We start from the raw sequence: 13,657 nt of genomic DNA, 5'->3' as shown, positions 1-13,657 counted from the left end.
TAAAATCTTAATTGCTGTTTGAATGGACCAAACCAAAGACCTCATGCATCAACATCCAGAATTAATGTTTTAGAGGTAAATAGATTCTGCTTTGCCATTCCTATTCCAATATTAATTGAGAACTAAATCAGAAGTACAGCTTTGCTATAAATAATGACCAAGTGAAATTTCACTTAAGTACATTAGGGATTAATTAAACTTGGACAAGAAACAGCCTTGAGCATCTAGAGACATTTAGTGGTAAGTTCTCCAATTATTTTCAATAATATTCTGGATGTTATTCCATTTCCTTATTTTAATACAGTTTCTAAGCATTAAAATTCTTTTAAAATCTGGCAATTTGCTTCATGTTAAACAATTGTGAGAAAAAAAAAGGCAATTCAGCCTTCTATTTCCTTTAGAGAGATAGTCTATTTTCATTGCTAACTTTGGGCTCACTGGTCAACTGGCTCTGTGGGTACTCCTGATGTCCAGCTAAAGTACTAATGGCTGAGAATGTGTGCCAGTGTGGACATGGAAGATGAGATAGGTTGATAGGAAAGGGATTTCTTAAAATGACAACTTGACTTGTCTTTCTTCCATTCAGTTATCTACTCATGGTTCAGCCTGAGTATAGTTCAGTACTCACGCTTAGCTAGTTTAGTTTAGTCTAGTTAAGCCATGGAGAATGATATTTTTTTCTGTTGACAAAATGTAGTGGTTACTTTAAAACAAACCAAACTGCTGAGAGACTAAACTAAACTAGCTAAGCTTGAATACATAACAATACTCATTTGTTTCAACTATGCCCCAACCCACATGATAGAAAATAAATAGGATGGCTCCAACAATTTCCATCAGGTCACTGCTATTCCAACGCAATCTGCTGAATTTTTATTGATGTATGGAACCTCAGTGTTCCAGGATCTGATAAGTAAATGTTTATTCAAATCTCCCATGGCTCAATGGTTCAATTTAATATCAGAGAATGTATACAGTATACAACCTGAAATCCTTACTCTTCACAGACATCAGCGAAACAGAGAGAAAAAAATAACCCAAAGAATGAATGGCAGAAAAAAAATGGTGCAATAATTATAGCACAGAGTATAGAACTCTTCAATGTATACCAATTGTAGCATATCTAAGGGCTTTGCTTTCAAGCTGAGCATAGCTTTTCAACTTTCCAATTCTATTGACAAAGATAACACTTGCTTCCATGTTCAGCAGCCTTGCTAATCTGTGGCACGAGTTGTGTGTCCATGCCCCCTGATCTGTCTATTCTTTTAATCTGTTGGAATATCCAATCTAGGCTGAGGTTTTATTGCGATGTTGAGGGCATGTTGCACTGCTAAAGATGCCATCATGCTTAAACCTGATTAATATGGAAGATATAAAGCATTATTTGTGAGATGTTTGATGAGATCAATATCCTTACAAGCCTTTACTTCTCAAATGATATTATTGACACAGATTAACTGAGATATTACCATAATTGTCATCTATGGATTCTACCTGTGCACACAGGTTTGCCATGTTTTAGCTATGAAAAAATAATGGCTTCTTTTCAACTGTAATTCTCAGACTGGAAGGTATTTGAGAGGCTTGAAATACTTTACATAATTGCTAGTTTGAATATCTCTTATATTCTGCAGTGTAATTTCAAAGTCTAGGTTGCTTCCCCAGTCTCAATCAAATTAAAATCAAGTAGGAATCTAAATCTAAGAACTAGCTTCAAACTGCAAATGTAGAAGAGCTGAAACTTAAAAAAAAATAGCCAATGCTGGAAATTCAGATCAGGCACCACCAACAGTGTTTGCGTCTCAGCTGATAATGAAATTTCAAAGGAGCTGAAACATTATATCTTTCTCTCCACAGATGCTGCCTGATCTGTTGAGTATTTCCAACACTATCTGCTTTCACAACGTAGGATGTGGTTGAAATTTTAAAATATTTTTCATTGCAATACATAGCTATAAATAAATACCTACCACGTAAGATCTATCTAGCAAAGAATTATTAGATGCTTAGATTGATATTTTATTATTTTCCATGAAAGAAACTAATGGTTGCTATGTTTGTTACAGCAGGGAATGTTGATTCATTTGTTACTTACTTCACATGGATCTCACTCAACATACCATAGACAACTATTAAAATCAGTGAAATGAACTGATTAAAAACCTCATAACTGGAAAATGATAACTGTGTCACTGCTGCAAAATATTGCCATTTTCTTAGAAGGGAGCAATCGCTGGACAATCCAAATTGATTAGCAGTGTGGGTTAACTTTAGAAAAAACACCTGAGCAATCATGCTGTGATACCATATGTTACTGGCACAGGTTCACAACAGGTCTAACTTCACCTGGTGAATCAGACAGCTCCTGATTTAAAAGACTTATGACTAGTGTACTATCAATCACTTTTAACCTGTGGTAACTCCATTGTACAGAATTGGTTTGAATGAACTAATATGATTGCTTCCGGAATCCAAACTCCTTAAAAGGTTGCAGAAAAGAGAAAAGAGTACTTCTTCACTTTCAGAAAGTCAATTTGCTCAGTTGGATGAATAAAAGGGCTATTAGTAATTTTTATTCCTTTTAATATATTCCAGTAATAACTTACCAGACATTTAATATGCTAATTTCTGACTGGACAATAAGGTTCATTTGTATGAGGGGCAGAGATAGTCAAGGCTAAGAATTAAATTTCTACTTATTTATCTAGTAGATGTAGACAAAATGGAAAAAAGATGATGAGTAGCAAGTTGATAACAAAAAGGAACTCAGTGAAGGAAATAGAGAGGTAGAATTAGTTTCAGTGGAAGCCAAGGAGCAGAAAAAGACAGAAATTGTTAGAGGGTAAGATCATTAGCGGGTAAAATGTTAGCGGAGTTAATATAAATTAGGAAATTATAACTTCACATGGTGAAAGCATTGTAATAATCATGACAAACTGTAAATTAACCTCCAAGAGGACCACAAACTTGTCATTGGGTTGGGAGGGTTATGTGCCTCAATGATCCAGAGAGCCATGTTGGTTGGAGTGAGGGCTTTATGCTTTGGCTCTTGGTAGGGTCACCCATGCCAAACAGGTCAAAGGATAGAGGCTAGATTAAGAATGGTCCACTGGTCCTCCAGGTTCGGAGGTTGAGCTCAGGGCTAACATCCTTGACTGGTAAAACAAAAACGTTACGGAAAAAGCAGTGAAGAGTCCTTCTACATCTGAGTGTGACGGTATTCCTGAGTCTCCAACTGGGACTTGGATGACTGACAGTAGTGGAAAACCTAGGAGAAGCTACTGACATGATGAAAGAAGCCCTAAACACCACCAGAGATGAAGGACCTCATTGCTGCCCTAAATGCCAGTGGCATAAAGGGCAATAAGTAAGTAAGTAAGCTTTAAATTAACATAGATTAGGCAAAGAAATTGAAACAACAGAATGAAATATGAATTTGTGAGTGCCTAGAAGACTGTTTTTTGTATCAATATGCTGTTGAATCAACTAGGGAACAGTATATTCTTTATCTGGTATTGTGTAATGATAATAGGCTATTTAATAATATGGTAGTTATTAGGGCCTTAAAAGAAGATGATATGTTTTCCAAAGTTCAAAAGTTCAAATTTCAAAGTAACTTTATTATCAAAGTACATATAAGTCACCATATATGACCTGGAGGTTCATTTTCTCGTAGGCATTCGCAGTAGATACAAAGAAACTCAGCAGAATCAATGAAAAACTGTACACAACATAGACAGATATATAACCAATATACACACTGCAACAATCTGTGCAAATACATGAAAGAAAAAAGATACAATAGTAAATAAATAAACCATAAGTATTGAGAACACAAATAATAGAGTCCTTAAAAGTGAGTCCATAGATTCAGTGCTGGGGTGAGTGAAGTTACCTCCTCTGGTTCAAGAGCCAGATGGTTGAGGGGTAATTACTGTTGCTGAACTTGGTGGTGTGGTACTTGAGACTCTTAAACTTCCTTCCTAATGTCAGCAGCGAGAAGAGAGCATGGCCTGGTGGGTGCAAGACAAATTGATTTGATTCACTCTGAAACTTGGATCTAAAATCAGTACAAAGCAAACTATAAGGGGAAAAACTATGATTTGTCCATGGTTGATTGGGAAACTATATTAAAAGGTATGAGTATGACAGTAAGCAACTAATGGCTAATATCTTAAGGATTAGTATTTGTATACAAGTGATATGTATCCTTTTAGGCAATATATGTAAAAGAACAAGCGTCCCTACACAAATATCAAGAGAAGTTAAAGACAGTATTAAATGAAGGGAAGAGGCTTATGACATTGTTAAAATATTCTAAGGATTGGGAAAATTCAGAATTTAGCAAAGGAAGACCAAGATATTGATGAGGAAGGGGAAGGTACATTGCAGGATACTCTAATGGGAAACAACAAACCAGAACATAAAAGCTCCTGGAGAATGGATTTTAAAAAATACTGACTAAAGTTCACATGGCCCACTTACAGACTGAGACAGGAAAATGTGTATTTGGAGCACAAGAAATAGGGAAAGGACTAGCTATCTAGTCTGCCGAGCCTGCTCTACCATTCAATAAGATAACTGGTGAATCTTTCAATTTCTCTTTCCTGCATTAACACCTATCCCTTACTTCCCTTCATATATATAAAAAATCTATTATACTCTCTTTTGAATGTACTCAGTGACTCAGAGTCCACGATGTATTTGAATACAAAATTCCCTCTGCAACTATAGCAAAAAAAAACCTGTCCCCATTTTGTCTATCTCACCATCTTGCTCTCCTGAGATTCCATTTGTTCTAGAAAGCATGGGCAATGCTAGCAAATCCAAAATACAGTGGATTCCAGTTAATTGGGCCATAGGTTAATTGAGGCAGTCACTGATTTGAGACAACTTTTAAAACACGAAAACTAATTGATAAAATAGCCAGGACTCCCTTCATTTATTTAGCACAGCCTGCTGCTTAATTGAGACAGGAGATGGTTTCCTGAACAGTGTCAGTCATGTGCACTTGTGTAGCCGTTAGACACTATTCAGTGCTTAGAGTGAACAGTTTAAAATAGTGACAGTTGCATGTTCAAAAAGCTATGATTTTTGTCACTGATAGCGAGAAATAAGCACCAAGTCAATCAGAACTTTCGCTCACCATAGTTTCAAGCATTCAGGCTTGAAGGTACCAGAAGCAGCCGGGAGCGAAAATGAAACAAATTCACTACTTCAGCAAGTTAGGAACTGTGATGAATTTGAAGGTATCAACAACCATCTTGAATGTTACAATGAAATTGATGATTTGGAAGATGCGAGGGGTCTGTGCTGATGTTGTTCATTTACAGTCAATCAAAAGAACACAGCAGTGTACACCTGATGACCTACTCCATCAATAACTATTATGAACTAATACACAGTTTTATGGTAATGTACTAGCATTTGTAATGTTCTAATTTGTTCTGTATTTCATTTAAATACGTAACATGTTACTCAGTTAGATGGTAGCTTGTCTTTTTTACATTTTAAAAAACTATTTCCATAAATCTTCATCCACTGCCTAGTTGGGCCAACATGTACTGGTCCCAATGTGTCCCAATTAACCAGAACCCACTGTATATTGGATAATGTTTTGCAATGTGTTACCAGTTTACTTTTTTGTCCCAGGTTGTGGTTTAACTCTTTTTAAACTGGCACCAAATACAAAATTGCATGGTTTCCTGATTTATTTTATATATTTCTACACCTACTGTAAATAATTCATTTTCCAAAGACTTGGCTTCTACGTTTGTACATTGTAGAAATAGCCTTGCTTTAAAACACTCTTGCAGTGACCTCTTTAAACTTTTGATACAAGGATAAAAGAATGCAGCAGTGATACTCAAATAACAAAGTAACTCTAATTTTACAAGGGGACTGAGAATATGAAATTGTGCTAGATGGCCAAAGGTGCACTGCACATCATGAATTTGAGAATGCTTTTTAAGGATAATGGAAGAGTCTCTAAAATTGTAGATGGAGCATGTAATCCAAGTAGAAAAAGGTGCACACCAGGTGAGAGCAGAAGGAGGAAAAGATACATATTCAAATATAGGTCTGGGACAGATTGTATGGCTGGACGATCACTTAACTATTCCTCTCTGCATCTTTTAAGCATATAAATATACTTGTTACAGTATTTTGACACCTTTTAAAGCTCATTGTTTTGCTCTTTTGTGCTTTACTACCATAATTTTACCACACTACCCTAACGTCTTCACTCTTCCACAATTTGCATGTTCGTTCCTTCTTTTCTCGTTTAGCTTTCCAGAATTAAAGGATAAACACAAAAGATTCTGCAAATGCTTGAACTTCTGAGCATCATGTGCAAAATGCTGGAGGAACTCTAAAGTCAAGCAATGTCTGTGAAGTGAAATAAACATGAGATGCTTCAACCTGAGACCCTTCATCAGGACCCCTCAGTTTTGATGAAGGGTCTCAGCCTGAAATGTCAACTGTTTATTCCCCTCCATAGATGGTGCCTGACTTGCTGAGTTCATCCAGCATTTTGAGTGTGTGTGTGTGTGTGTGTGTGTGTGTGTGTGTGTGTGTGTGTGTGTGTGTGTGTTGTCCAGAATTAAAGAAGTCTTTCTTTCATCCCTCTGTTTTAAATTAACTGCCTTTGGATTGGTTGACACAAAATACATCTGGCAAATCTGGAAAGTCAGTTGACTTAAGATGCAAATAACAATGAGGATCAATTTCTCTGCAGCCCTGCCCTGTCATGTCTTGCACATTGCAGACCTTGGAACTTAATTATTAAACTGCAAATTTCAGATAAATGGTTCGCTTTTTTCTTCTCTCTGCAAAAATCTGACTTACTTTACTTACATGGATGTTTCCCCTTTTTGTGTCTCAAATTAGTGTTTCTTTTAAAAAAAATTAATTGATACTTTGACAACTTTGATCTGCATCCTATCACAGACATTCCCTCTCTGACTCTCCACCTCTCTCAGCAACTTAAAACATGCTTGTTTTCAGTTCTGATGGAGGGTTCTTGACCAGAATTGTTGACTTCGTGTTTCTCCTCTTTGCTGCTTTTATGACCTGCTGACAGCTTCCCAGGCTCATTGTCTTTTGTAATTCCAGAATCTGAAGCTTTTATCTCCCATTGGATAAAGGAGCAGTGTGAATTGATATGTTGTACCTACACTTAGTGAGGGGAATACTAATCAGTTACAAGAAGGGACATATTGGAAGAGAACTCTACCAATGCAACCTCATCTGGGAATGTCACTAAAACTGAGGAGTGATCTTATAGAAGAGTATAAAATCATGAGGGGCATCGGTCGGGTAAATGCACACAGTTTTTTTAAATTCCGAGGGAAAGGGAACCAAAAACTAAAGGTTATAGGTTTAACATGAGGGGGGAAAGATTTAAAAGGGACTGCCAGAGGAAGTGGTTGAGGCAGACATATTAACAACATTTAAAATACAGTAGAACAGGTTCCTGGATAGGAAAGGCTGCGATGGATATGGGCCAAATAGAACTAGCTTAGATGGGTTTCTTGGTTAGCATGGATGAATTGGGCCCAAAGGCCTGTTTCTGTGGTATATTACTCTTTGACATAAAGACTTTGATGTTTGGGTGGTGGATGCTTTACTTAGCGGAGCTGCTGCTTCACACTTTCGCCAACCTGGAGGTTTAATCTTAAGGGTAAATCTATATTCTCCCAGCGCGGCGCCATCTTGACTGGTCTGATCAGGGCGATCAATGTGGAATGGGGCACTTCGGTGAAGAATGGTCCCGTGGCCTGCATTGGTTAGCGGCGTGGTGCTGAACTGAACTAACCTGAGCACTACCGGATTGATGTTTGATATTCTATGTGTTGTTTGCTCGCATTTTGCTGCTTGCACAATTTGTTTCTTTTTTTGTTCATTGGGCGTTTGATGTTTTCTTGAATGTGTTCCATGGTGTTTCTTTGCTTCATGGCTGACTGTGGGAGGACGAATCACAAAGCTGAATACTGCATTCATACTTTGATAATAAATGTACTTCGAATCTTCGGAGATTCATATTCTCCCAGATTCCTGCTGGGATTTCTCCAGGTGCTCTGATTTCCTCCTGAATGCCAACCACATATGGAGTGATAGGCTAATTAACCACGGTAAATTGACACTAGTTGAGTGGTAGTATTGGGTGGTGGTGGAGTGGGGTTTGATAGGGGGACAGTTGATAGAAAAGTGTGAAGAATAAAATGGAATTAGTATAGGATTGTTGTAAATGGTGGAAGAATGTCTTCTGTAATATTATGAGAGGTTTTTACAAAGCTGATGTAGAAACAATAATTTCACTTGTGAGAACAGATAAAACTAGAAATTCAGCAGAGATTTTGAAGAATCATTATTTAGAGAATGAAAACATTGTGGAGTACCCTATGACATAAAACAAATAGTATAGGGGGATTTAAGAGTGATCTGGGTAAGCATTTGAGAGAGGAACAGAGGGCTATTCTGAAAGATTGAGTAATGGAGTCTAGAGCTGAGTATAAATGCCAGCGTAGATCAGTTTGGCTGAAAGCTTGTTCTTGTGTTTCTATTGCAACTAATTCAAGATACTATGTAGTTCATCTACAAATATTCCATCAACAATGGTGCCTCCTGATTGTTAATGTTTGAGGCTCCAGTAAAAGCTTTGATTCCAATGATCAGACTAGTTCAATTGAGTGTGTTCTGTTTACAAGCTTGATGTTAAGATATTACTTTGAAATGAAGATTAAAGTGTAGCAGAGAAGGAATACCACATTTCCAGAATTACCTCAGTGCTTGCTCAGTTAAGTTTGATTGGATTGATGCTCTGGATTAAGTAAATGCTTTCTCATTTGATTCTTTTTTGCAATGCACTGAATAGATTGAGGAGTTTGAACAAGGACAAAGGTACAATTTACCAATATCAGAACAGCTCATCTCAGTGCTGTCCTCTGCTATGGTACATCATTGCTGAAGTACATATCAGCTTAGGAGAGCATACAAAGATTCACCAGAATGAAACGTGATACTAATGATTAACTTACAAAGAAATATTGAACTAAACCATGGTTAAATCCCCTGTATTCAGAAAGTTAAGCTGTGATTTGATCAACGTTTTTGAGATATTAGAAGAGAATTAGAGAAACTTATAAGGTTATAGAAAATCTATTTCCACAGGTTGGAGCTGATTGGTGAGAGTCTAAAAATTACTGGAATGCCTGAAATTTGGAATTCTCTTCCACCATTAATGTTCATTTTAAAGCTGAGGTTGATGGATAGGGATATGGCATCTGAAGACAAAACTGCCAAGACTGGAAAAAAAACAGACAGGTCATGGGTCAGAATTCCCCTGTAATATATCAATCCAGAAATAAAAATGTTAATTATGTTCTTTGCTGTAAAAATCACAACAGATTAATCAATACTAAAATACAAGAATAATATACAATTACTGCAATCCAGCATATCATGAAGTACTTTGTCATTTCTAAATGTATCATCTAATGGGGAGAAGATTCCAGAAGACACTTCTCTCTCATTCACCAGTGACAGCCAACTTCCGTCAGCTCTGTGAGAGATCAATTATTCATGAGTATCACAGGCAGAAGTGAGTTATGACAGTCTTTTGCACGAGTGAGAGCTTCTCTGGAATCCACTGTCGCTTAAATACGCTGCTTATTCTATGGGAGTGAATGATCGCCAGTCTCCTACCATGGCATTTAAATTAATCTTCGACTGCTGTGCATTGCTGCTCTGATGTGATAATTCATACATTTTCTTATCGCTCAGATTTTTCGCTTGCGCGAATTATTAGCCTGCCGGAGCCAATTCCAATGTGCCTGCATTTCAGTCCTTCTCAACTGTAATTTAATCACAGCTATTTAATTAAATAAAGCACAAGTCAACAATTGTAGAGGCAGTCAATATTCTCCCTACCATGGTATTAAATTCTTTACTGCAACTAACTCAAGATACATCAGAGGAGTTTCATTTTAACAGTTGTTGTTAATCGCTTGCCAAAATACTCAGCCTATTGGATGTGTGCAAATTTCTGCAACCTAAGGGAGATTTTTATAGAATCATAAGTACATTTAAACAAATTTAAATATTGGAATATAAAACAAATGATAAAACAAGTCACCTCCTCTGCTAATACTGTAATAATATGTACTATAGCAACTCACTAAGTTTTTTTTTGCTGGAACCTGAATCCTTGGTCAGCTGGAGAGGCAGAGGCAGATCCGAGGTGCACATCTCTACGTGCTGAGGTTCTACCTCTCCCCAGCAGACTGGTCTTCCTGCCACAAAATGTTGCATTCAGTTAAACTTTGCTGCACTATCTATCCCCCGCTTCATGGAAAACTTAGCAGTTTGAAAACTTTTTTTTGGCCAGAAGTCCATCAGGTGGTAGCAAGACCAGGATGTTTGATTCACGTCCTGAGAATGGGAATTAGGTTTACTATCACTTGTTATCATTTGTCATGAAAATCATTGCTTTGCAGCAGCAATTCTGTGCAATTTATAAAAATTACAGTAAGTTTAAAAAAATAAATAAATAATGGAAAAGAACGATAACGAGGTTGTGTGCATGGACCATTCAAAAATCTGATGACAGACTGAAACATGCTGTTCCTAAAATGCTGAGTCTGGGGGTCTTCAGGCTCCTGTACCTCCTCTCCGATGGTAGTAATATGAAGAGGACTTGTCCCAGATGGTGAGGGTCTTTTCAGGCAAGTTGGAAAGTGATCAATTGCTGACTTGTGCCTTTAGCTGGCAAAAAGATTCCAAAGTCTCAGGAGGTGAACTCAGCCAGTCTTGTAGTTACAGTACTCATGTGCATTAGTTGAGCTTCTGGTCACTGGTAATTTGGCAGAAACTGACAGCAGGATTCTAGGAATCGCACATACTACTGAACATCAAGGATAAGCATGATGGTGACCTGACACATTTGCTGCTGGAGTATTACTTGTCATTTATCACTCCATGCCTGATAGTTGTCTGGATCCTGCTGCACACTTTTGTGGATTGCTGCCTCGGCTAATGAGCTGTGAATGGTATATTGAACATTGTGTAATCAATAGCAATCATGCTTACTTTCGACCTTATGATGGAAGGAAGACCATTGATGAAAAGTTTAAGATTATTGGGCTCAGGATCTAAAGAACTCTGGCAGTGATGTCTTGGGGTTGGAATGATTGACCTCCATTAACCACAATTACATTGCTTTGTTCAAGGTTTAACTCATCTATACAAAACTGTGAGGGATACAGACAGGGTAAATGCAAGCTCACTTTTCCCACCGAGGTTGCGTGAGACTAGGACTATTCATGGATTAAGGGTGAGAGGTGAAATGTTTAAGAGGAACATGAGGGGAACTTCTTCCTTCAGAGAGAGTGAGAGTGTGGAATGAACTGCCAGTAGAAGTGGTGAATGATGGCTTAATTTCAACATTTAAGAGAAATTTAGATAAGTACTAGGATGGAAGGGGGATGGGGGGGAAATGATCCATGTGTAAATCGATGGGACTAGGCAGAATAATAGTTCTGTACGGTCTAGCTGAGCTAGATGGGGCCTGTTTCAATGCTCTAGCATTCTACGACATCATGACTTTGTTGGAGAGTTTTAACTAAGGTCCAATGACTTCAGCATTACCAGGCTACCTTGGTGATACAGTTGGTACAGTTGGTCAAACATTGCCTTATAGTCAAGGGCACCCACTCTCAGCTCACCTCTCAAATTTAGCTGTTTCACCAAGACTCCGATGAAACCTGGATTCAAAAGACCCTGGCAACGGGCTTACAGTGCAAATTAATCAAAGTAAAGGAATTGTTGGAAATTGGCAATGAAAGCCCCATGTCCTGGAAATAATCAGTAGGTCACATAAAATCTGTGAAGAGAGAAATGGAGTTGACCTTCCACTTTGATGACCTTCCATCAGAACACAAAGGTGTGATGAAAGGTCACCAAAGCAAAATGTTAACTCTGTTTCTTTCTCCAAAGATGTTACCTGACTTTCTGAGAGTTTATAGCATGTTCTGTTTTATTACAAGAAGAAAATGATTAGATATAAATAATAGTAAAGTATTATTGCATCTTTTGCCACTGTATAAAACTAATGTATAGAACTGAAAATATTTATTTTATGAAGTAGTCCTAAAGCCTCACTTAAAAACTGCAGGTTCATTCCTTCTAAAGCAAGGATAAATCATTACAATTTTTTAGGCATCCGTTACTCTCATGAGACCATGGATTTGCGCCTTGGAAGGTTTCCAGGGCGCAGGCCTGGGAAAGGTTGTATGGAAGACCGGCAGTTGCCCATGCTGCAAGTCCCCCCTCTCCACGTCACCGATGTTGTCCAAGGGAAGGGCACTAGGGCCGATACAGCTTGGCACCAGTGTTGTCACAGAGCAATGTGTGGTTAAGTGCCTTGCTCAAGGACACAACACGATGCCTCAGCTGAGGCTCAAACTAGCGACCTTCAGATCACTAGACTGATGCCTTAACCACTTGGCCACGTGGATCAAACTGAAGCAGTCCTGAACTTGGCTCACTCAGGGTAGCTTCTCTGAGAAAGCCCAGCTGCATGTATAATGAAAGGGTGAAATTTTCATGAATGGCAATTATAGTTGAAATGGGTAGAAGACAAAAATTTTGTGCGTCACAGGCAAAACTGACACTTCGCAAACAAGTTAAATCTAACACTGAGAATACACTAATGACACTGCAAAAGGTGGCTTTCGTGTGGAACAACATCTCACTGGATGGAGTGGTGTCTGCGTGTGGAGGGTGCAGCGGGGTGGTGGTAGTTAACGTGACAGCAGCAGGTGAAGGCATCAACCAAAATTAACGCTGCCTGCAACAACATTTTTCACAAATATTGACAATTGACACAGGATCAGAGAACTCATCCAATTGTCTGCTTCTTTTGACGAGTTGTGCTTAGCAGGAAGAATAAGAGGAGGAGAAATTTAGTTATAAGAACCTGAAACATTCTGTTCACAACAGAATGGAGACAGCCTGTAAAATGTTGACAGATGGGCCTGACTTTTATAGAGGCAGGCTTTCAAAAGTGAATTATATGTACCGTGATAGGCTATTCATTACTTGCATTTGTCAGGAAGAGTTTGGAACATCTCCAGATTCTCCAGAGAGCTTGATTGGTTTGCTATTTTGCACGGTAATGTGTCTGTGATTTCCACAGAGCTGTCAGCATTATGAAGGTAAGGGACAGAGCAAAAATGACTCACACACCCTAAAGCCCAACTAGAACCTGGTGCCATACTGAGGCAACTTGAAAAAAGTGTCTCAGTGCCTTCCCTGTTTTTTCTTTGAGGATGGGGCAGAGTTATTTGTCATCCTGCAGGATAGCGCCAGGCAAAGACTGAGCTATCATTGCAATTACACAGCCTTCATTGCAAGTTCTCAACAAAATTACTGCTTCTGTTACCAAGTTACTGGGGGCCTTGTTAATTTGAGGCAGATATGACATTACAAGTGACTCGGGACCTTGTTAATTTGAGGCTGATATTGCAGTACAGAGAATCGATGTTACACACTCAGACACTGAAGTGCCTTTTAATGCCAGTATCTGATGCAATACATCTTACTGTGAACTATTGAGTGATCGATTCAGATATGAACATGGTCATCCTAGTGAGGAGCT

At 38.2% G+C, this 13,657-nt stretch overlaps 1 protein-coding gene across 3 annotated transcripts in view; it reads right to left on the bottom strand.

Moving 5' to 3' along the window:
* The window catches only part of sez6b (seizure related 6 homolog b), a 956,088-nt gene that overhangs the window by 535,070 nt on the left and 407,361 nt on the right, over window positions 1–13,657 (bottom strand). The gene's annotated exons all lie outside the window — the stretch shown is intronic.

The sequence above is a fragment of the Mobula hypostoma genome, chromosome 23 (assembly GCF_963921235.1).
Source record: "Mobula hypostoma chromosome 23, sMobHyp1.1, whole genome shotgun sequence".
Classification (NCBI taxonomy): domain Eukaryota; kingdom Metazoa; phylum Chordata; class Chondrichthyes; order Myliobatiformes; family Myliobatidae; genus Mobula; species Mobula hypostoma.
Note: the sequence above shows the minus strand (reverse complement) of the source record. Positions and strands in the feature narration are given on the sequence as shown.